The sequence below is a fragment of the Stegodyphus dumicola genome, chromosome 2 (genome assembly GCF_044657685.1).
Source record: "Stegodyphus dumicola isolate Sdum_Otavi_A_Nest chromosome 2, ASM4465768v1".
Lineage (NCBI taxonomy): Eukaryota > Metazoa > Arthropoda > Arachnida > Araneae > Eresidae > Stegodyphus > Stegodyphus dumicola.
The window spans coordinates 218,715,615-218,740,135 of NC_140769.1; the positions used below are offsets into that span (position 1 = coordinate 218,715,615).

A 24,521-nucleotide genomic window follows, 5' to 3' on the forward strand; every position below is an offset into this window, starting at 1 on the left:
TCAAATAACAGTATCTTAAATTTCATTTCGATAGGTGACGAATACACCGCTAACGGTTCACACTCGTATATTGGAGAAGTTTTTTTTTTATGACCACCCACCCTGTGTTTTTGTTCATGTTTGTGATGCCATCTGTGCAAACTGCTGCATGCGAAGTCTGTCCGTCGTTTTTTTTCTTATCTATTGGCCTCACACAGTTAAATAAATAACATCGAAAACAGTATAGAATTTAAAATTAAAAACGCACGTTTCTAGATTTCAGAAAACGAAATATTTTAGAATTACCCTATTTTATTATCACATGAAAAATTATGAATTTCTTAGTATGATGGCATAAATCTATGATTGACTGCCGATTAGCAGACTGTAGTCTAATTTTTAAAATTCGCTGTGTATATATTGAAGCTTCATAATATCATCTACTGACACAGAGGTACACTTCTCAACAAATCTTTTGAAATCCAATATCAACTACAATCCTATATCAACTTTCTATCCCTGTAAATTTCTTGCTCTACGTGTCGTCTTTATCTTCCTCCTCCTCCTCCTCCTTTTTTTTTTTTTTTTTTTTTTTAATCATGTTTCCCTTTTCCAGTATACGGTGGATTATTTCGTCATCATCTTGAGAGATCGCGACAGAAACAGGCACAGGTAGAAGCTGGGCCAGACCCTCCATAGTACCATAGGTAATTAAGGTATTGCTGAACCTAGCTAACTGTTAAACTTTCCACCCCAATTTTGAGGGAGAATACCCCGGGGGGTGGTCCGAGGTTCTTCCGCCCCTCCTTATTTACCATCAACCCCTTTGAGAGGACTTTCTGAGATCACCAAAACCTGCAACTCTTTACTAATACTGACGTTCTCCGAGCATTTAACTAAATCCAAGATGTCCACGAGCACTGAATGAGTTTTAAAACCAATAGAACCTTCAGCATCCACTAGTGACCTATGAACATGATTACAGATCACACTCTATGCCAACAGCGACGTAATATTCTTTATATGTTTTCAATAAAGGGACAAAGCAAACATGGCGTCGTTTAATACGTAGGTTGGGGCAAAAGTCATGGCAACTACTTTTTTTCTTGAACATATCAGTCCGGTTGAAAAATGTGACATATACAGACGAAAGGACAGGGTCTTAACTACATGTGTGGACAATGAATAGCACTGAAATATCGTAACACACGAATTTATTACGGTAGTATACAGGGCAATATAGCCTTCACCGTGCAAAAGAATGATAACACAATACACATAAAGTTGACATGACAAACCTGGGCCTAAAGACCTTCAATGTAGTCCCCTGCTACTGTTACCACATGTCGCCAACGATGTGGGAGGCGCTGAATACCATCAGTCTCAGCATTTACCGCACCATGAGGTCAACAGATGACCCGATTATTAGCAATATCCTCTCGTGTTGCAAACCGCCTACCACGTATTGGTTCCTTAATCTCGGAAATGAGATCAAAGTCACAGGGCGAAAGGTCAGGAGAGTACAGTGGGTGCTTCAATTCTTCCCATCCCCAACGTTGGAGTAGCTGCCGTACACACTCTGCTTTATGTGGTCTTGCATTGTCGTGCAGAATTATTGCACTATACACAAGATCCGGACGTTTATCCAGAACGCCACTTCGTAACTGTCGCACCAGGAAGTCCCTGTAGTACTGTGCGATCACTGTTTTGCCATGAGGAACAAAGTGGCAAACAATGACACCCCTGACGTCATACGCGACGATCACCATCAATTTGACTGGGGAAGGATTCTGACGCTAGCTCCTTACGCAATATCCTATGGACGGTACGTTTCTCGATGCTACTTGCCCTCTCTAACTCCAGTAATGTCCATCGTCTGTCTTCATCCATGAAGTGCTCGATGACGGTACGTGCCAAGTCGGTCCGCACACTTACCGGTCATCCCGAACGTTGCTCATCGCTGGTTCAAACATGTCCTTGCTGAAACATTCCTACCCACCGTGCTACTGTACGATATAGTAGGGCATTATTCCCAAGGGCTCCTACTAATTCACTGTGACACTCCATTGCATTTCTCCCTCGGAGAACGGCTATTTTGATCAAAGTTTCTTGTTCTCGCTTTGATTAAAATTATTTCAAAGCTTTCTGGATTTCTATTTCGAAGTAAGTTGATGATTAGTTTTCTGTATTATACGATAATATATCCGAAGGAACTAGATACCCTTCTTTCTATATATCTTATACATTTTCTTCTTTATGTTTATCTGTTCTTCAGATGATTTGGAATCTGTTTTCATCTTCGCCAAGGAATGTTTCTTTATCATTTTGCGAGATATCGAAATGAACGATTCTGAATCTTCAGTACTGTTTTAACATGTCTGTTGCATTTTCGGAACATTTAACACATCGGCTTACAATTATTTTCCTTCCACCAGTATTATCCTTTGATTCGTAAATCGTATCCTATGAATATGCCCTCTAGCGCTTAGTTATCGCATAAAAAGTATATTTTACAGCCAAATAAAATGACTAAAATTTGGTTCCTACCGTTCCATAATTCATACGGTATTTCAGCAAAAGCTTTACTTGGTAATCTAGTTTGAAGATATGCAACAGTAGCTGCTGGTTCAGCCAGAAACCTTTCGGTAATTTTTAGTTTATTAACACAGTCCAGTGGCGAACCTTTTTGAAGCCGCGTGCCCAAAACCTTTTTTTTTGAAGGGGCTGCGTGCCCAAAACCTCTTTGATTAAATCGCCATCGGAGTGCGGTTTACCATGTTTTGCCAGGCACAGTGAAATTTTAAAGCTGGACGTTGCTAGATGGTTTGTTATAGAAAGATAATTAGGAAAAAAAAATTCTGGTTATTAAAATTTCCTCAATTTCCCTTTAATAAACACTTTCCTCTCAGCTTTATCAAATTCGGCAGCAAAAATTTTATGGTTCGTGGTTAAAGTGCCGTCTGACACTAAATGTGCGACAGACAACACTTTTCCCGCACAGAATGCATAATGCTTTCCTATTGTATTCAATAACTCCAAATGATTCTGTTCAGGTCTCTTGAAATGATCGTCCACTATTAATGTTTAATTTTGCCTTTGTTGCTGGAGTCATTTTGTGAGGGTTCAAGACCTGGAGCATAGAAAATCTATTTAAGGCCCATATCACACGGGCATTTATTTCACACGAACAACTGTTTCGGACAATTTGGACAATTTTTCTGCCTCGTTTGCTACTGAAAGAAAGACGCGCGACTTTTTCCTTTCTTTCGAAAAAAATTGCAAGTTGTTCGTTTTCAACCAATTAGCTATCAGCTTCGAATGCAATCAGCTTGTTTGTAATGGAGAACCAGTTTCCCCTATGTTAACTCCAAAGCGATCTGTGGTGCTTGGCTGTTGTGATAAAGAAGAAAAATATTTCCAAACCGATGTTCTTTCGAAACAAACTGATGTGGGATAGCAGCCTAACAATGAAAGTATTAAAACTCACCAATAAATTTGAATTCGTTTAGCAAACATTAGCTGCTTCAACTTTGGCGTATTCTTTGCCATGTAACAAGTAATATGATTGGCCCAAACAATTGAAACGTCATAAATTGGGTCAATAAATATGTATATAATTTCTTTGGCGATATATGAAAATCTTATACATAGGCTTAGGCACTACGCCAGTGGCATTATGCGATACGTAAGTAAGTGAAACGCTCAAGAACAGACTAAAACATTTATTTAAATTATTAAACACATATTTATTGTGATTATTGATTAAGAAAGTAATATTTTAGCCGCGTACCAGTTGATGAGGTTCTGCGTGCCGACTGGGGCACGCGTGCCATAGGTTCGCCATCACTGACAAAGACTTTGCCATTTCTATTAAAGAAAGGATTTTTCTTCTTGCTAAACTATTCTGGGCTGTCCAATAAGGAATCGAGAAATATCAAGTCTTTTTAAGCATTTTTCAGTAATTTCATTATAATATTCTGTACTATTATCAGATCTGAGAGCTTTTTCTTTCTAAATTTGTTGGTTATCGATGCAACAAATTTCTTAAGTTTATCCAATACTTCACCCTTTGAAGCAATAAAATAAATTTCAACATAACGCAAATAGTCATCAATGAAAACTACAAAATATCCTTTCCCGCTTAAGCTATCAACTTCCACTGGCCTACACACTTATATGCACTAAATGTAGAATATTCTTATACTTAAAAACAGTTTTTGGATAAATTTTTTCTGTTAGTTTTGCTTTAATACAAGTTTTGCTTTAATTCAACACTATGAGCGCTTTTTCTAAACTTTTTGTTTTTGCCAGATTATCATTCCCAATGCCCACTAGAAATTTTTCTGTGGCCTAACCTTTGATGCCACTTTAGTATGCAATTTGCATTAAAACACGATGCTGCGTTAGCTTGTCGAATGAAAAGCTTTCATACTAATTTAGCATCTGCTTTCGTGGTTCGATTCCCGGCGAAGGCGTTACTAATTTTTCATCTCTTCTGCTTCCAAAAATCCTAATGTCTTTACAAGTAAACTGAACTTGCGAATTCTCAATTTCGACCTTTTTCCAAAGATATTTATTTTCTTTAAGACAGATTATAAAATAATCAAACATCTCAAAAATCATAATAAGAATATCTTTAACAAAGATATTCTTATTATGATTTCTTACGCGCTTATTTCTATTACAATATGTACAATATCACGTGACATTACACTTGATTTATTATTTATTTATCCTCTTTTTTACCTTTTAAGTAACTGAATCAATCTTTGAAACTGCTTAGTTTCTAAACGTTTATAGAATTTTAGAATTTGTCTATTAATTTATTTTTAACATACTTCAACGGCAATTCACTTTCTAAACTAGTCTCTATTCAGGTTAGTAACGAGTTGTAAGGCGTTGGCAAAAAAGACAGTAAAATTGCTATAAAGTTATTTTCTTTAATTACTTCACTTATATTACGCAGCGTTTCACCCTATTTTAAAACTAACTTAATGTGTTCCTGCATTTTAGAACTTTCATTATATCAATGAAGTTTTCTGAGAAGAAACTGTTTGTTAAATTCTCGCGTTCATGAATGATTCTAACTTTTGCCGCACTTACTGTGCAAAACATAGATAATTTGCAAATTTGAAATATACTTAGGCATACTAAACTGTAGCTTTTCGGTCACTTTTTTAGAGGCCAAATATTACGATTAGTCGCAGACTTTTTTTTTTTTTTCCACACAAACTTATCTAAACCTTCTTTTATTACAAATTTTTTATTTTAAATTTACAAACTGAATAATATTCATTTGTTAACTTTTCAATGTAAACTGATTCTTTTAGAGTAGACATCATTACTCGTCACATTTACTTTTAAACTTCAGAACTATTATTCTCAGCAACAAGAAAGTTTAATTATCTATGTCTCTCGAATTCTATTATGGTATACTATATTTTAGAATGTGAAATTCTTAGGATCATTTTCAAAAGCAAATTTCTCAAACATACTAACTAATTCAGTTTCATAATCACCGATATGTGCCCATTTAAGTTTTAAACACGCTACTAAGGCGTTTCAGTACGAAATCGTCTAGCAAAATTACAAAAAAGAATAAAATTTAAAATAATCACGAGTTCTTTAGTAAGAAGAAAGTAATATTACTTGGCTTGGGCAAAACAAAATAACTCGAAAACTTCAGATATATTTAAAATTGAATTAATAATTCATATGTTCTCTAAACAATATTCAAAAACACTGATAGAGATTAATTCAGTCCTCCTAGAAATTATTCCCTGTTTTACCTTTGGGAGAGGGTTCTTGCTGCAGGATCGTTTCCTAAAGACAGAAGGTACAATGCCTGAAATGGCTATATGACTAAGGCTCAGGGTCAAGTTAATCTTGCCTCATCAATTTTATACCAAATGGCAAATGTTTCATCGAGGTTTCCGAGTTTAATTACGCACAAAAAGATATTAAATTCTTCTAACACACTAGTTTCAGAGCACATACATTGACGTCTGAAATGGGATCGGTAGTTTATATTCTGGATGATTCATTGGCTGGATAAGACTTTGTAAAGACCATATTTTATTCTAACCAATTATTTTTAGTTCGACTTTTCTTTCCCTCCTTATTTCAGTTTCCTGCCGGAATGCAAATGTCAATGACATAGTATGTAAAATCTAAGTCTGTTCAGAAGCAGTATTTAAGTTGCGTTTCAAGAGCTCGTGAAAAGTAGTAGCGAAGTTAGCTCCGAGTTATGCTGCGTGTTTGAAATTAGCTCTCTAGTTGGTGTTAAACAACCTTCAGATTACACTGATATTCTAGGCGCGGCTTTGCTGTGTGCAGCCGATTTAGCGGTTTAGATAACTAAGGAACCAATCGTTAGCCATCCTAATTTTTTGTGATTTTACATTTTTATTTTCTCTTCAATTTAGTTTAGCCGCAAGTGGTGGTGACTTGTGAACACCGAGTAAGTGCATCTTGTTACTTTAATTCAAATAAAAAGGTTATTTAAACCTTCTTCTTCTATCTAAAGTATCTGTTCTTCAAAGACTTAGCGAGAATTCGCTACTTTGTCTTCTAAGTAGGGTCTACAATTTATGCTTCAAAAACACATAGATCTATAACTTATTACGTTGGACGAAAGAAATATAACAAAAATGTTTCCCACCTTTAAGTATTCAGACTGTTAACTTATGGCATTTTATTTATTTATTTATTATTATTTTTTTTAAACTCACAGGACCAAATTCTGGTTTTAAACTTTTAAACGTGCCGTTATTTTGATATTGTCGGTTAACTCGGCGCGGTTACGAGGCATTTTGCTGTACTTCTACAAAATGACGGAGGACAGTGAAACCTAAAGGCTATGCCCTTAAAGAAAATTATTTTCTTTCTCATTGAAAAACCAACATATTATATATACTTTATAAAATTTACCTTCATTTGCTAACGCATATCCAAGCCCTTTTCTCTTTAAAGGGGGGATACGTGAGATATAAAAACATAAAAGAAAACTATTAACTTTAATTTAGCATTAGTCTTCTTAATTTCCCATTTTTAATTTGGCTACGGCCTTTTCCTTGAATCTAAAGTACGTTATGTGAAAATTAATTCGCTTTGCGTCATTATGTAACAGTAACATTGCCGATATTTTATATTCAACCACCGTTCAAAATTTAAACAAAACAAAAACAAAACAAAACAAAAAAACTATAAAAGTACTTCTGCGCTGAAATGCATTTACACTTTTTCTGCTTTCCTCTCGCAGTGCAAACGCGGGCTGCTCATTTCTCCGCTTCATGCGTTGTGATCAATTATATAAAATTCTGAGGTGCTTATCACATCCATAATGATGATGCAAAAGAATAATATGTTTTCTAAAAATTGCTCACCAAGAAATAAAATTATATGTTGATTCTACAGCTACGTGTCTCTACGTTCCATGCTTCTACGGATTCTATCTATATGCCGCCAACATCTATACATCTCGGCCATAACTAAAAAGTAATTGGTGACTTCTCTCCCTTCCCCCCACGCATCCTAAATTATATATATATATATATATATATATATATATATGAGTATCTTGCCAAAGGCTTTTGAAATATTCATAATCAGGCACATATTTATTAGTTAACACAAGCTTTCAATATTTTTCATTGATTTTCATCATATTGAGTTGGAATTTTATCAGTCTATCACAGATATTTCAATGGATTTTTTAACCACATACTGTAAAATATCTTTTGCGTTTGCTATTTCATGAAGTGAAGAAAAATTTATCTTTAGAAAAATTCTTCTTGAATTAAAATTTTATCTCTTTAGAGCAGTTGCCTGAAACACTTCCTTCCATAATGCTATGTAAATTTTACACTGAGAATACATGAAAATGGTTCTCAATTCCTCTTCTAGACATACCAATAAATTCCACTACATACAGCCTTTTAATGTACCCTATAACTTTAGATATTAGGTTCAAACAGTCTGCCCAGAAAAGTACTTTAGCTATTTAAGTAAAATCATACCATACCATACATTTTTGAGGTTTTAAATCAATCTCTGTTACCTGGTCACCAATGAAACTATCCACCTCAGGTGGACATATTTCCAATATAAAATGCTCGACGATTTTACTCTTTTACTTCATAAATCATTTAATTGACTTCCAATTACTTTAATCAATTAAAAAAATACTGAAACCTTCCTCAAAATTTAACACATTTATGTACTAATAACACAAATTATTAAAATTTAAATCGCTTCATATCAAATATTTTAATATCTTGTAAACTGACAGAATACATCTTTTATTTTCAAGAAATTCATATAGTTTTAGATTATTTACAGAGTCCCAAGGTAGTTTAACGCGCACTTAGTGTTTTCTAATATTTTTCATCCTCTATGAAAATTTATCAGTTATGTCAAAAAAGTTTGAGGACTTCATATATTAACTACAGAAAAATATTTCCCGAATATTATTTTCCATAGAAATTTTTAGATATTTTCGAAGTTATGTTACTTCATGCGAATTCAGATCAACTAGACTTAATACATAATTTGATACCTTTCTGCGATATATAATAAAACTACTAAAAAGCCAAACCTTAAAAGATTAAAGTTCTAGGAACTAGCAGAAAGAAATGGTTAATAAGCCTTCAAAAGCGTTAGAAAAATAACGCCAGAACTTATTTTTAAATATGTCAAGAGAACGGAAGCTGACGATTTATTAGCAACCGTATGGAAAGACATCGCACGGTAAGATCAAACAGAAAATTTAAAGAAACACTGCTTGTCATTCAAAGGGAATGGGAAAACATCTTCTGATAACGACCGAAAAGGACGATCTTTGCAAGTCTTAGAAATGGCAACTGAACATATCAACATATTTATAACTGATAGATAATACGATAGGGATGACAAATTGATAAATTACTGTAATTAAAATAATTCTTCTTATTCTTTCTTCATACATCTTCATTAATCCGTTTCTAATGAAACACAACAGGGAGCATACTACTGCATAGAACGGTTGATAATACTTTGCATTAATTATTAGTCCAAAGGGATTTGAATCCCGAAGGACTATTAGTTTCGTTTTGGCATTTTGCGTCGGACTCATAAATGTCGGTTCACTTTTCAAACTGTTGCCACAAAATGTTAGAGTCCTGCATTATATTTGAAGAAATTAAATAATGAAAAATCTGCATAAATGTATGTATATTTCTCGTATTGTGATAAAACAACGGTACATAGAGTCATCGAATTTTGAATAACGTAATCCTCCAACGAATATGAGCATGTGGAAGACCAAATTTGAAATTTGAAATTTGTTTTATGATCGATTTCCTATTTTTTAAAACTTTGACGAATTTTTGATTAACAAACTCAAGGATTTCAAAGCGAGCAATGGCAACGTTGTGCAGAAAAAACATTTTTATCTCCAGCGCGTGAGTCTCTGTATCGGAAATTCTAAAGATATGCTCGTTTTAAAACTATTTTGCGATATTGCTGTTGCACTGGATCTTATGGTTTAAGTGCGAGGAACATGATATTTAATAAAGAAAGGTAATACACAAAATGTTAAAAAACGCCCCTTTGGACGTAATTTAAAATCTGAAACATTTCAGATTTTTTTTTTTTTTTTTGTTTTTTTGTTTGTATCTTTTTTCATACACATACATTCTTTAAAATTTAAAACCATATTTGTAATGTTAGCATTGAAAATAAATAAGGTTTTGAACAATGCAGAATTGAATATGTAATACAATTATTCCCTCGCACCCGTTTATTGCAGCCTAAACGAAATTCTACAAGCTGAAGAAATAAACAGCTCTTAATATAAGAAATACTACGTACCATATGAAAACGGGATGTAACATAGTGAAATACAAGAACCTAATGGCATTCAGTATAATTTTACCATGGTAATCCCAAGAACTAATGTGTACGTGTTAGCTCGGATCGATGTTTCATTGTTTAATGCTACGATAAACAAAGGTGTTTCTTTTTTTTTTTTTTTTTTTTTTTTTTCAGTTCTGTCATCCGTTAAAAACCAAACCACACAAGGTTTTTATTATCCAGTACAGGTTTACAGCTCCCTCCTATTTTTTTAACGCTTTTTGCAGAATAAATCAAAATGTAAATATTTTACTTCCGACAGAAAGAACAGACTGGAAGTACGCTGCGAATGTGCAAAGCAGTACACACAACGATACCGTATTAAATTAGATTATTTTACCTTATTCAATACTCACAACATCTTATTATATGCAATTCATCTCAAATGAATTTTACGTATTAAGCATGTTATATGAATATCGTGTATATACAGTGTTTCGCTAATATTCGCAGTTTATCGAGATTGTGAAAGGATCTTGACATTTTGATATTTAAGCCAGATAACGGCAAAGTACGTGTGAGATTTCTGTCCTAGAAAAGGTATCATCATTGTTGTCAAGATAGATAATTTGAATATGTCAAAGCACACAAGACTATCTGCCGGGAAAAAAGAAAAAAAAGGATACAATTGTGAAAGACTTTCTAAAGCACATTGGCTCGCATCTACGTTACACATGGGAAAAACCGACAAAAACACAAACACTCACGCAGCCAGCTTGTTGGCCAGGGTTCGAACCCGGGCCAAACTATCAAAATTCAACAGTCTCATCTCCTGGAACATTGACGGGCATTCACCGTTACTGCCGAGAAAAACTACGAAAATTTTAACCATCTCGTTTAATGAGAATCCCGGACTGAAACACCAGTATTTAGAAGTGACCTTTTGACTAATACTGGGATTAAATAGAAACTGAAATGTAGTATTAGCGGATAGTACAGTAGTGGTAAGGTTGCTGCAATTTCAACATAAGGTTTATTTTAGCTAACATGTGGTTTTTATGCTAATTCTTTCTCTACATTATATTTCCATGTCGTTCTTCATCAGAATTTTAAATAGTCTAAATTTAAATAACAAGCAAATCTGTAGTTTAGAGAGAGTATTGCGACAATTCTGCAGCATAACCCTTTACCTTGCTATAAAGAGCAGCCCATTTGGCCAACCTGCGGACTGGTGAGTGACTTTTTTATCTAGCACAGCGCAGAATTAGAATCTCCATTGCTAGAGCTCAGTTCAAAGATGTGGGTTAGATATAGTATTTTAATATTTGGAATATCTGATTTCTTGAAATCCCCAAGTAGCAATATTTGTTAATTTTAATTGCAATACTAGAAGCACAGTTTTAATAAAACATTTAGTTAAGTTTTAAGCATGTGCAACTAAAGTTTAGACTTCTATATTATTGCAAGGATAGTAATTCCATGAGAACAAAGGAAAGTTAAATAGGAGCAATAAGCTAACTAGGTTTAAGCTTACACTAATTCTTAATTACAGCTACCTATGGAACTTTATACAACAGAAGACATTTTTCATGAAATATTAAAACCATGGTTCTGCCGTCGGAAGAAAATCGTTTAGAGAAAACGTATGTAATCATTATGACAAAACTGAAGAAAGATGTTTGAATTTAAATTACAGGAAACCATTTAAAAAGATTTTTAATATAGAGCAGCAATTTGTAAACGGATAATTAAATTTTATATTTGTTCTACAAAACTATTAATTAATACTCTCTATTTTTACCATATTATGTTCGCCGCTTAGCGCTTCCTTGTTTGCTGGCGCAACTTTTACGTGCAGTTTCATTAAACTGTACAATTATTTTTCTCAAAGATATGTTTTCTATAAATTAGCGAATTCAACATTAAATGCATTACATTTTTAAAGAATTAAAAAAACCCGCAGTACCGCACATTAAAATTTTTATGAGCTAATTTGCTATAAAAAATTTTTTTTTGCAAAATTATTTATTAATATAAAATTAAAACCATAATAAATATAAATAAATTTCTTAATCTTTTCTTAACTATAATTTATTATTATTATTATTTTTATTTTCACACATAATAATAAAATAATCAGTTACCAAACTTTTACAATGTACACTTTTATAACGTTTGAATTTATATAAATTAATAATAAATACTAATAGTTTTGCTATTCAAGTATGTAAAATATTTAAATACCCACAAACAATAAAATCAAACTGAATGGAATTATAATGACTTTACAGACACATTCTCGAAAATAAGGATGAAATTTGTATTTCTCAAGAGATGGGGACAGAAGAACACTGAGAGTTCTCAATAGCTACTTACATGGGGTTTAGCTCATTTGTTTGGAATTTATCATTTTAGTTCAAATTATTATAATTTCCTTGGACAACATGATGGGTACTCTGGTTATCCCAGCGATAATAAAATATAGGATGAGATTACACCCTTTTAATTAGCATAAGAGTAATTATGAGATGATTTCGCAAAAATACTATAAAAAGTTTAGATACAAAATATAATATATGGCCCGATTAAGACATTTTGAGGCTTTAAACATTGCGTTCTTAAAGGTAACAGCAAAGATAATTTTTCTTGTTTTCGCGAGCGAAAAGCAGAGCTACATAGTCTTGCGAATTATGGATTTTTTTCGCTACATTTGTCTCCATACTTTACCAAAATTTTCTCATCTGCATTTTGTTTCAGCAAGCAGTTTTTTAAAGAATTAAATTTTTTATATCTCATTTAAAAAATAGAAATGACAACATATTTTAAATCGCTCGCATTTAAATAAATTAAATGCATTTTTTCCCTTTTAGATAGACTGTATTTTAACAGTTGCCAATATTTCATTACTTTGTATAATATTTTCCTCCTCCTCCTTAACGCGTGGCTCTGTGATGTAACTGGAAAGCCCGTCCGGCTGGCAATCGGGAGGTCCAGAGATTGAATCCCTGCAATGGCACCGTGGATTTCTTCAGTTTCCAGACTTCGAAATAAAGGGGGGGGGAACTAATGATTCTATATCGATGCCTGAACTAAAAAGTGGTGGATGATAATTCGTGACCACAGGGATTTAGCAACTGTGTCCCCTCCTTCCCAATCGCCCTTTAAATGGGGTAGAACATAAGATATTTTCTCACTTCTTACCGTGTGCCTTCGTGGTGCAATTGGAGTGCACGTCTAGGAACAATGGGAAGGTTAGGATTTCGAGTTTCGACAATGCCACTGCAAATTTTCCGATCTCCTGTTCAAAAGTAAATAGTTAATGGACTCTGCAACTTCACTGACATAATGAAGTTAATATTCAGATTTTAATTAATTTTATTCATTTTTTGAATTTGTAGTTATTATTTTAAGTTGTGTGCATCTATTCTTAATCTTTCGGGTTTTTTGGAAGTGCTTTTTACTAAAATTTATTTAATAACTCAAAAAGGGGGAAAAGATTTTAAATCAGAAATTAAAATAACAAATCAAGATGAAGATAAAAAATATTGATTTGAAACAAAAATGTATTGCTGAAAGTGTTATTAAAATGTAAGCAAAAAATCAAAATTAATCACCAAAATGTTTAAGTAGACGTGGCCGTAAAAAGACATCCTCTGAACGAAGAGAGAGGAAACTAACAAAGGATGAGTCTGAAAAATCGTAGATTATAATCGACACAAGTATAATGAATTCGAGAAGATTATGATGTGTTAGCCAGCAGCTATACTGTAAAAAAGCGCCTTTTGAAAGCTGGAGTATATGTTGATAACCGTACAGAAAAATTAAACTAATATTTTCTTGATAAAGAAAGGATTTCCTTGTGCCCACATGTATGCAACATAGACTTCTCAAAATTGAAGCAAAGTATTTGTTCAAAATTCAATTTTTTCGCCTCACACTCAAGTTAACTTTAATCATTTTTAAAAGCTTTTAAATCTTTTTGCTCTTTCCAAGTTAGTGTAAATCACAAAAATACAAAAAGATTTTGGGAAAACGTCTCTTTTTACTGTTTAATGCAGAATTTTCTCAAGGAGGTACATTTTTTCAGCAAGACAATGTCTCTCCTATACAGCCAGGATTTTATTTCTAAAGGGCTTCAAGTGCTAACTTGGCCTGGAAATATTTCTCATATGAAACCCAATGAAGGAATATGGAATATTTTCAAAAACAAAATCTATGATAAAGAAATAATATGAAATCAGATGACGCCACAATAAATGTTGAAATGTTTTAATATTATAAGTCTTTTGTTGGAAATATTATTAAATACAGATAATGTATAATAAATTATCCTTAATTACAGCAATACATACTTTAGGAACAAGAAAAGAAACCCTTTCAGAACCCTATAATAAATTGCATAAGGTTGAAGGTGTTACATGATGATTTAAGGCTTCCATTAAAATATGTAAGATCCTAGGCAGTAATCAGGCTCTGGGTACAGCTGCCTTAAATGCAGAATAGGGATCAGACTACCTCGACACCTTTAGTGAAGGCTATTTGCCTCTGAGAGGGCTGCTATTAAAGCCGCCCTTGGCTAGAGGTTTCTGTTCAAATGGAATAGAAAGGTATTCAAATTATAAAAATGCCCACGGATCTGATTTTCGAAATGCTCTGGAGCCAAACTTTCTCGGTCGCGGGCCAAAAATTGAAAACAAAAGGTTTGGCGGGCCAAGATAAATTTTTCTAAAATTTTAAAAACAAAATACAAGTATGCAATTTAAATATGTTAATGAGATGAATGAAATTGCGATTTCGTTTTTAAATGTTCTTTATATTGAGTTTCAAAGTGAGATGTACGGATTCTAAGGAACGAGGCTAAAGGCTCATCTGGTCAGTCTACTTCTGAAATTATTCTTTCTAAGGTTCATAGTTGAAGACACTTGTTCACATATATAAGATGAAGCAAACATAGCATTGATTTTCTGTGCGTGAGATATTAAATTTGGGAAACTTACTTTCGATAATGATTTGTAAAACTCGGTATATTTAGAAAAACCTGCTTGAGATGATTGTTAGATTGCAACTCAATTAATTCAAGCTGCAAATCTGACCTCACTGCTTCGCAATTTACGTTGAAAGGCATGGCAAAATTATCCAATTCTTTTTGAACGGCACTGAAATTTTGAAATTTTTGTTCGAACTCAAAATGCAGTTTTTTTATGCCATCTTCATAATTCTTCAGCTTCTCTTCATTTACTGAGGGTATTGAATTTAACTTCAGGAAATGAGTCAGGTCGTTCTTAGCTAGCTGCCAAGCAATAACAGTTACTAAGTAGTACTTAGTTTTTTACTAAGGTTAAGATTAAGTTTTTTCTAAGAGGTCTAATTGGATTTTCCATATGTCTGCTGCCCGAGAAAGAGATAACGTTTGTTGGCGCCAATCTACAGTTGTAACTAACAAAGAACTTCCGCTTTTAACACTTTACTAATGAAAGCTGTCTGCGCTTGCTATTTCCGTCAATTTATGTTTTTAGAACAAAAATATAGAAAGTAAAATGATCATCAGCGAGGCAAATTAAAATTATATCCACGGGCCGGATAGAACCTTCCGGCGGGCCGTAGTTTGCCCATCCCTGCTATAGGGGATCCAAGCTCGATGTATATTACACCTACATATTCACTACGGATAAAGCTTCTGGTTCTCTTTTATGCAGGAGGGTAACAAATTTAAAGTAAAAAGTCACACATAACTATAGCTACAGTTATGAATCAAATGTACGCGCTCTTTCAAGGTAAACTAGCAACAAAAATCAAGGGAGGATATTTGACTATACAAACATTCAGTAGCCGTTTCCGCAGAAGGGAAAAAAGTCTGGTGAGAAAAACGCATTCTTACGCTTCGCTGAATGGGAATCCATCCACTTGACTTTTTTCATGCCCTTCTCGAAACTCTGATAGGAAAAAAAAAAAAAAAAAAAAAAATGTAAATAGCAATAACAACAGAATTCGTGAAATGAACCAATCCATTACCTGTGTCATCATATGGTCGAATAAATAAACAGAATGTCTCCTAACCATAGAACACGAAAACAAAATGCACGATTAGTTGTTTTTAAAAACGACTATTGGTTTTAAAAGAACTCAACTCTTAGAATGAAACCAAATTCAACTTTAAATGGAAATATGTTCAGGTCCCATTATTTCTACTTCACAAACTGATATACTTTCCTTGATTGTACGACGCATCTTTTGGAAAAGTTCGCAAAAATACTCTTCCGACTTTGAAACATAGAAAAACCAGATTTTTATGTCGCACACAGATCTGACTTCAAAAGAACTTTAGACTGACAAATTTTACTTACAGTCGAACTCATAGATCGAGTTATTAAACTAGCTATAGCAAGATTTTGATTCGAAATATATTAAATTAAAATTCATAATAACGAATGAAATACTATGCGATGGTTCTGGGGCGATTTAAATCGATTTTGTGATTTTTTAAAAACTTTACATCTATGAATATCCGAGTCAAAGAAAATTTCAAGTTTTCGGTTTAGTTTACCAAAATACTAAACCTGATGAAAACAAAATTAATAATCTTGCAGACAAAATTAGGAATGTGCCATTTACAAATTTAAAATGAAATTAAATATAAACATGGTTGCCACTCACACAGAAGAATAAAATTCCCAGACTTCTCCAGGTTTTTCAAGTGAGCTTTAAGAGGATTCCAGTCTATCCGCGCAGTGCGTCTTGGCTGTGTTGAGAGGTAAATTAATTATGGTACCACTTGAAAACAAACAAGTTTGCCAATTACATATGACATATACATAAAATCTCCAAAACGTAACTATATTATAATAGTTGTTTTATTCACTGAAGATTGAGATTAGAATTTGCCCAATCTGGATTAAAAATGTCCCTTTTTTAAGGACATTTCGCAGCTTAACGAAATAAATAAATCTGTTTAATGATATTTTAAAATAAATTCAGGTATTTTATGTTTATTTAGCAGCATACCTAAGCAAGAAATATGTGCATGAATTTCGTGATAGTATGTCATCATATTAGAATTAGTTTCAAGTGTATGCCAGAGAAAATTGCTTGAAATCTGAAAGTATTATTATCTACTAATAAATAAATTTAGTAGGAAGAAGCGACATTAAATGACACGAATAACATTAAAATAAATATAATTACTTAAGATTAAAAATTGTGTTTCAATAATCAAGGATATTTTAGCGGCGAATATAGTTATATTAAATGGTCAGCCCAGATGATTGATTACTATTTTTTTATTTTACAGGAAAATGACAAGTTATTTAAAGATTTTGTGGTAAAATCCTAATATATGGCACGGCCTTGGCACGATTTTGAAAATTGTCGCCGACACCAAAATGACCCATCATAATGTCACCAAATCCCGAGTGTACCATATACGAGGATTAAACCGATTTTGTTTTATACGAGAATGGAAAGGCATTTTCTTTCGTTTCAACATGCACTGCACATGGGAGTCTCTCGATTATCGAGGCTACTGAAAACTTGCTTTGCCTCTCTAAAAGACAATCTGACTGAAGTTGCGATAAATAGCTCTACACCAACTGCACGAATGACGTTCACGCGATACATAATTCGACAAGAAAATGATTGCTTCCAACGTTGGCACAAAAATCGCTTTTTTTGGGACGGGGGGTATCGCCATATGAAATTCCCCGACATTTCCAAATTTTGACTAAAATATTTAAATTTCCCGACTTTTCCCGGTTTTACAGGTCTTCCAGGTAGCGTGGCAACCCTGTATAAGTATTGTTACAGAATTTGTATTTAGTTATTTTTAGCAGATTTGTAATTAAAATTTTTTTATTTCCCCGTGCAATGCAGCGCGTGACGAATTTTAAGAGAAAGCTACGCCGAAAAAGTATAATTACAGGAGCCCGCACATTTAATAAATAGATATCTCGTAATTTATATTTAAATTAAATAAATGCAATTCTATGTAGCTGTAATTCTACTCCTTTGCTTTCCAGAAGCCACGAGAAAATGGAAATTACCAGAATGTTCTCGTGTAAAGGTAAAGGTAAGCTTTTAAAAGCTCAAAAAGCTTATAAGCTTTAAAAAGGGGGAGAAAAACATCTCAGTTCAGTTGTTTTACTAAGTTGTTATTTACTTAGCTGCTGCGATTTTGAGTCCGGATTAGCTTTCTCTGCGCCTTGAATTGTGTTCTATTTAACGTTTTAGTAGTTTAAAATATTAACTACTGTGTTATATTGCGATACTGTACGAATATCTGTGCGGAAAAATTTCAGCACTTTGTTTTATTTCTAGTCATAAGAAAAAAATTTATTATTTAATTATTTTATTAATTTATTTAATTGATTTTCATCAGACTTGTGCATTCAATCTATTAATTACGAACCCGTACGCACGCAACAATATTTATGTAGAAAAGTTAGTAAGTTTTCACAGATGTTCTACAGATCTCTAACACATTAAGTTCAAACTGAGAGAAGGATTCGGGGGCACGGTGGTGGCCTCAGAAAAATTACTCTGAAAACCACTTGGGAAAAAACTAAATTTGCAAAATTTAAACTCCATTAATAGATGGCAAATTTCATTGCCTTACTTTGATGATCTATCATCAAAATTTTCTTCATAGCATTTTCTTTTCTTTTCACGCTTAGTACCAGCATTTCTCTTAGATTAACATTTGAAAGAGATGATCTAAATTTAGCCAAATTAAAAACTGAGAGGTTTAAAGAATTACCGGAAGATGTGATGAAAAACTTATTTCGCACTATGGGACCTAAGAGGGTTTGCAGTCAATTATTTGTTTTATTAGCAAGAGAGCGACAGCTTTTAAGCACACTCTGCCAAAAATACTTAGATCCGTGCAACAGAAGCGACAAGCGTTTAATAAACTTTATATAACAAAATACGTGTGCAAAAACTGACAATAGCTAATACGATAAACGACAGCGCCAATACAAGTAAAGATGAAATGAATCTTGCAAATATGGTTATTATAAATAAAATGTAAATACATTTGCATAATAATTTTTTTAAATGAAAACAATCCCAAAATTTTGAGATTTGAAAGGTTTAGAAATCCAAGTAGTTTACCTCATATAAAGTATTTTAAAAAGACTGCATGACTGAGCATCTTTTGAGAACGGTTGGTTGCAGAAGTCGATTCTAGTTTATGAAATGAATCAAATAATGTAGGATTTCTGACTATAATTCTATTGGCTGTATGACACATTTCAGCAAATCAAGAAGTATTTTTATTTCTACTATTAAAAGTTTAAGTCGATATTGATTTCATATAAAATTGACTATAAAAAAACTGAGTTCTATCGAAACAAATAAGAATTTTAGAAAAATTCTTTAAATTTAATGTTTTCATTGACGTAAAAGGTACCTGCCCGAAATCTGCATTCGAAAATTTGTCATGCATAGTTATCTTTAGTTGCATTATGATACTGTCTACAAATATTTTAAGCATCATCTGGAATAACGTTGAACGTACAAAGTTGATTTGTCTCAGTTTGATTAATTTGGCTATGGAAAATAATTTTTCAATGATACTTTAAATTCCCTAAATTTTTTATTGAAAAGCATCATGTACTAAAACTGCCACCTATTTCTGGAATCAAAACTAAGAGTTACTTAGACGTGCAATCGTTTTGAAACATCCTGCATAAATTTAGATTAAAAAACACAACGTTTATCTTGCAATGTTTTCTCTGATACTTGTGCGCAAAAGTCTTATATTTCAGTCATTCAACGGATATATCAGAAGGGAAAAATAAAATTTAAAAAAAAGTCTAATTTTATTCGGAAGTATAAACTCAGAAGAATTTATAATACGCAATTATCTATCATTCCCAGCTTTAATTTCAAGTCGCATCAAACAAAAGATCCTAGCAGTTATATTACGAAAACATATTAAATTCATTGTTAAAAACTAAGAATATGCCATCCCACAGCGTTGCAGTGGTGCGAAAATAGATGATACAGTACAGGATTTAATGGACGAAATCTTGTACGACGTATAGGAGTATTTGTAAAAAGAGAGGGGGTGAAATGCTGCTTTCTCACAAGAAAAAGAATGGAACAGCATTTTTATATGCTTCACTGGCGATAATCCACCCATTGTTTCCAAAATCGCATGAGAGATGAGAGATTTTCTTTAATGCCATTACAAGAACAACAACAGTCATTAGATAACATTTCTCAGAAATTTCAACAATCCATCACTTGCACCACGCCTTACTCTGAATACAGGGAAAATACACAATCCCAATTATTCATCGCCTTTGCAGATCAACAGAGCACTGCCGAAAAACGTAAAACAAAGTAAAATATAGTGCAAGAACAAGTCAAATAGCGTAATACATATACAACAAAAACATTACATTACATTGAAAAACATTACAATAATATACAACAAAAACTAATATGCAAAATATAGTAAATTAAAGTAAAATTAGATAAAATTTAATTAAAAGAGCAAAATTAAGTTTATAAAGAACTTCTGATACAGTAAATTTCATCGCTAAATGGCTGGAATCAAGTTAAAAATTTAACGCTAAAAACACTGATAGCTAATATCATTTAGGAAAAAAAAAAAAAAAAAAAACTGAAATGTTTCAGATTTTAAATTACGTCCAAAGGGGCGTTTTTTAACATTTTGTGTGTTACCTTTCTTTATTAAATATCATGTTCCTCGCACTTAAACCATAAGATCCAGTGCAACAGCAATATCGCAAAATAGTTTTAAAACGAGCATATCTTTAGAATTTCCGATACAGAGACTCACGCGCTGGAGATAAAAATGTTTTTTCTGCACAACGTTGCCATTGCTCGCTTTGAAATCCTTGAGTTTGTTAATCAAAAATTCGTCAAAGTTTTAAAAAATAGGAAATCGATCATAAAACAAATTTCAAATTTGGTCTTCCACATGCTCATATTCGTTGGAGGATTACGTTATTCAAAATTCGATGACTCTATGTACCGTTGTTTTATCACAATACGAGAAATATACATACATTTACGCAGATTTTTCATTATTTAATTTCTTCAAATATAATGCAGGACTCTAACATTTTGTGGCAACAGTTTGAAAAGTGAATCGACATTTATGAGTCCGACGCAAAATGCCAAAACGAAACTAATAGTCCTTCGGGATTCAAATCCCTTTGGACTAAAAAAAAAAAGAAAAGTTTTGTGCTGAACACGCAACTATATGGAAGGTGAATGACGAAAACATGGAAGAATAGCTGGAGTATAACTGTTCGGAACTTGTTGACTGCAGATGCTGCATTAAAAATAGTTTTTTTCTTTTTTTTTAATTAAATGTGTGAAAACATACATCGGAAAACATTTGCAAATTAAAAATTACTTCAAGAATACGTTCCCCTAGGGGAAAAAAAAAATTACTTGCTCAAAAATTACGGTTCGAGAACACCTCTTTAAGACTGCCCTCTCTAATAGTCAACGGTATTTATGAAAATTAATGAATCCGGTATTGAATATCCATTCTCTAAAATGACCACTTCCAAGGAAGACCAAAATCATCCGAACAGTGGGCGGACGTCTTAGTAAAAGTTAAGTCTACGTTAAATCCAATAAAGTAAAATGCATTTTAATTTTCAAATAGCTTACCGAGACATTTAAGATCAATAATGGCACTTAAATACATATAGGAAATGCGATGCAAGATGTGGATTTAAAATGGTAGAGACAAAAGAAAAGAAAGAAGGTAAGATTCTGGGTTATTCATAGCTAAAACGAATGCGTGAGGCAGTTGAGACGATATATCTATGATATAATGTAAGACAATGTAGAAATGAATGTAATGTAAAAGACAATCGAAGAAGCTTTAGTATTTATTACTTTTAAAATAACAATCTCCCTACTTCTCCCAGATATAGAAGCTCCCCAAATGAACAAGGCAACTCTATAAACTTACGGATTTGCCTCATATAATTTAATTAGGATGTGATCTAGTAACAGAAGTCGGTCTAATTTCATATAATTTCATATAATTCTCTACGTACGCACAAGTTCTGTATAAGCCTAAATGGGATCGAAAGCTCTAAGCCAATTACACTCATCAAGGATTAAGCTGAAAATTGAACACTCATCTGTGAACTCAAAAGAATTGACATTATAGCTGAACGAGAGTCCGCCTGACTTTACAGATCATAAGATTCAAAGAATTCACAAGCGAATCTTTTAAACATTTTTTTTTACAAAACGGTTTGACAGGAATCAGTACAATATTTCTATTTTTATTTATTTATTTTAAATATTTCTGAATACTTTCTTAACTAACGCGAAATGAAATAAAATAGTTACCATTTAACACTCACCAGTTTAAGTTTACTATATTACATACACACACACATATATATATGAACTATGGTCTACGTATATATATACACTATATTTCACACACACACACATATATATATATATATATGTATAAAATATGGTACATACATATGTAACATATTTGCATAGGAGCCGCACCACCACTCATCTGCGAGAGGGAACTACGGCCACCTCTATTATATTACATGGAGTGCAACTTGTAATTATATTCGTCTTCGGGGTATGAGATCAAAAACGTTTGAGGATCGTTGATTTAAACGGTATAAAAGGCATTAAAACAGCACGTTCGCATTCTGAATGCAGGAAGATAATATACGTGTACTTGATCGCGGAGTACTACGTGACAATGACAGGAATCAGTAAAAGCAAAGATATCTACGGGATTTTTTGAAATGTTCAGAATAATGAAAAACATTACAATAATATAATTTGTTTTCGTTCTGTTACATTCTTTTACCTTCATGTGGCACAAAACATTCACTCTAAATTACAATGATTTTCATATTATTGAAATAGAGTAATACCTCGATAATCCAAGGCAAACCTATTTAGGAACAGCACCTTATAAGGCAGTAATAATTTACACTAATAACTATATTTTTATTCTTAAAGCTATTCATTGCATAATAAGTGATAACATGTCTTTTCGTTTATTTTTATGCAACAACAAAACCATAACCTTTTTTACACACTGGATGTCCCAAATAAAAATATACCCACACTGATAAGTGTATGCTAATTTGATTTCTTTTGAAACTATTACGGTGATGCTGTTCTTTGTAACCGTGTTTCATTAGAGAATCTTGTAAATGGGCTGTGAAGGATTCGAGGAGAAATTTTGAACTAAATTTCATACTATGCCATCAAGCAAAGCAGCTCGCTCAACAGCCTAACATACTTGCTAAAAAGTAGTGTGAGACAAATGAATGTTTCCATGTGTGTTTACTCCAGAGAACAATGATGTTCGTATTCACCCTTTCATGGACTTCTCAGAAGTCAACATGTTGATCATTTCAGCAAACAGGAATTGCACGTTTCTCCTGCTTCAGGATAATGACGCTGGATTAGCGTTTTAAATTACATAACCGTGTATACATTTATGTGCTACAATACAGTACATTAGCTACAGGTCCATATTATATATACTCTAATGAAAATAATGCTGAGCGGAAATTCGATTTGGGTATATATTTATTTCAGACACCTTTTATAAAGGGAGCTTAAAAAAGTTACGGCAACTACAGAGGGGCAACATAAAAAATATAACATTTTCGCATACACATGTATAAAATAATGAGAAACTTGGAGGGGGGACGCTATTGCAACTGATATAGGGAGGGAAACATCTTTAGATCTGTAATATTTTATACAAATGGTTGCGGCTTTAGATTTTCATCAAAGTTTTCAATTATGCACAATAATACTGGTTCACGTTATCTCCCAATAACATAATCCTACTATTTAATACCTTCTGGCGAGTTGCGGTGTTTCCCAAAGCGTAGTCGCGATCCGCCAGCAAGTTGAAAGATAGTTTATTGAAACATGAAAAAATTTTAAATACAATTTTTCTCATTGTGTAGTTATATATACCCGATCGTAGTTACGAATTTATAATTATTAAGGCAGCAACTCTACTGAGTTGCTCTACTCCGTGATTAAATGAACTCGGAAACTTTGCCTTTTTTCCTATTATATTTTAATTTCTATTACAGATTTTAAAATATTTTCCTATTTAAATACTTTTTATGCTACATTCTATTAGAATTTCAGAAAACATACACGTAAAGTAAACCTACATCATAATCAAAACGATAACTTTGAATGACTCTAAATTTTCCTAGTCTTCTGGAGTAAAAGAAAAAATCGTTTTCCGAAGTTACATGAAGTCACTGTCCTTTGCCTATTAATGCTAAGAAAACAATTACTTGATCTAAAATAAAGGTATTGCATACGTTTAAAGAATTTGATTGGTTTACAAATACACCTTTTAATTAAAAGTAGCGAATATAATGTTTATTTAGTTATATACGACTTATTTGCTCTATTGCTTCGTTTCTGGTATCTTCTCTCAGAAATATTAACATAATGCTGGACAGCGAATGTTAGCGTAAATCCAAAGCAGAGAGTGTTTCGCGAATTCTGCTGTCTTCACACCCGTGACAAAATTCTGCTTTAATTAGTAATTAACATAGGTTATTAATTATAACATTTAATCAATTAATTATTAATATAGATTTATTTATAGTTATTTTCCCCCAAATCCTTCCCACTCATTTATTTATCATTCCTTCACTACTGCACAGTTTTCTTCTAGGAATCACTTTTCCCCT

At 32.8% G+C, this 24,521-nt stretch overlaps 1 protein-coding gene across 5 annotated transcripts in view; it reads right to left on the bottom strand.

Moving 5' to 3' along the window:
- Srrm234 (Serine-arginine repetitive matrix 2/3/4) overlaps positions 1-24,521 on the bottom strand; it is a 209,637-nt gene that overhangs the window by 95,931 nt on the left and 89,185 nt on the right. The window lies entirely within an intron of this gene.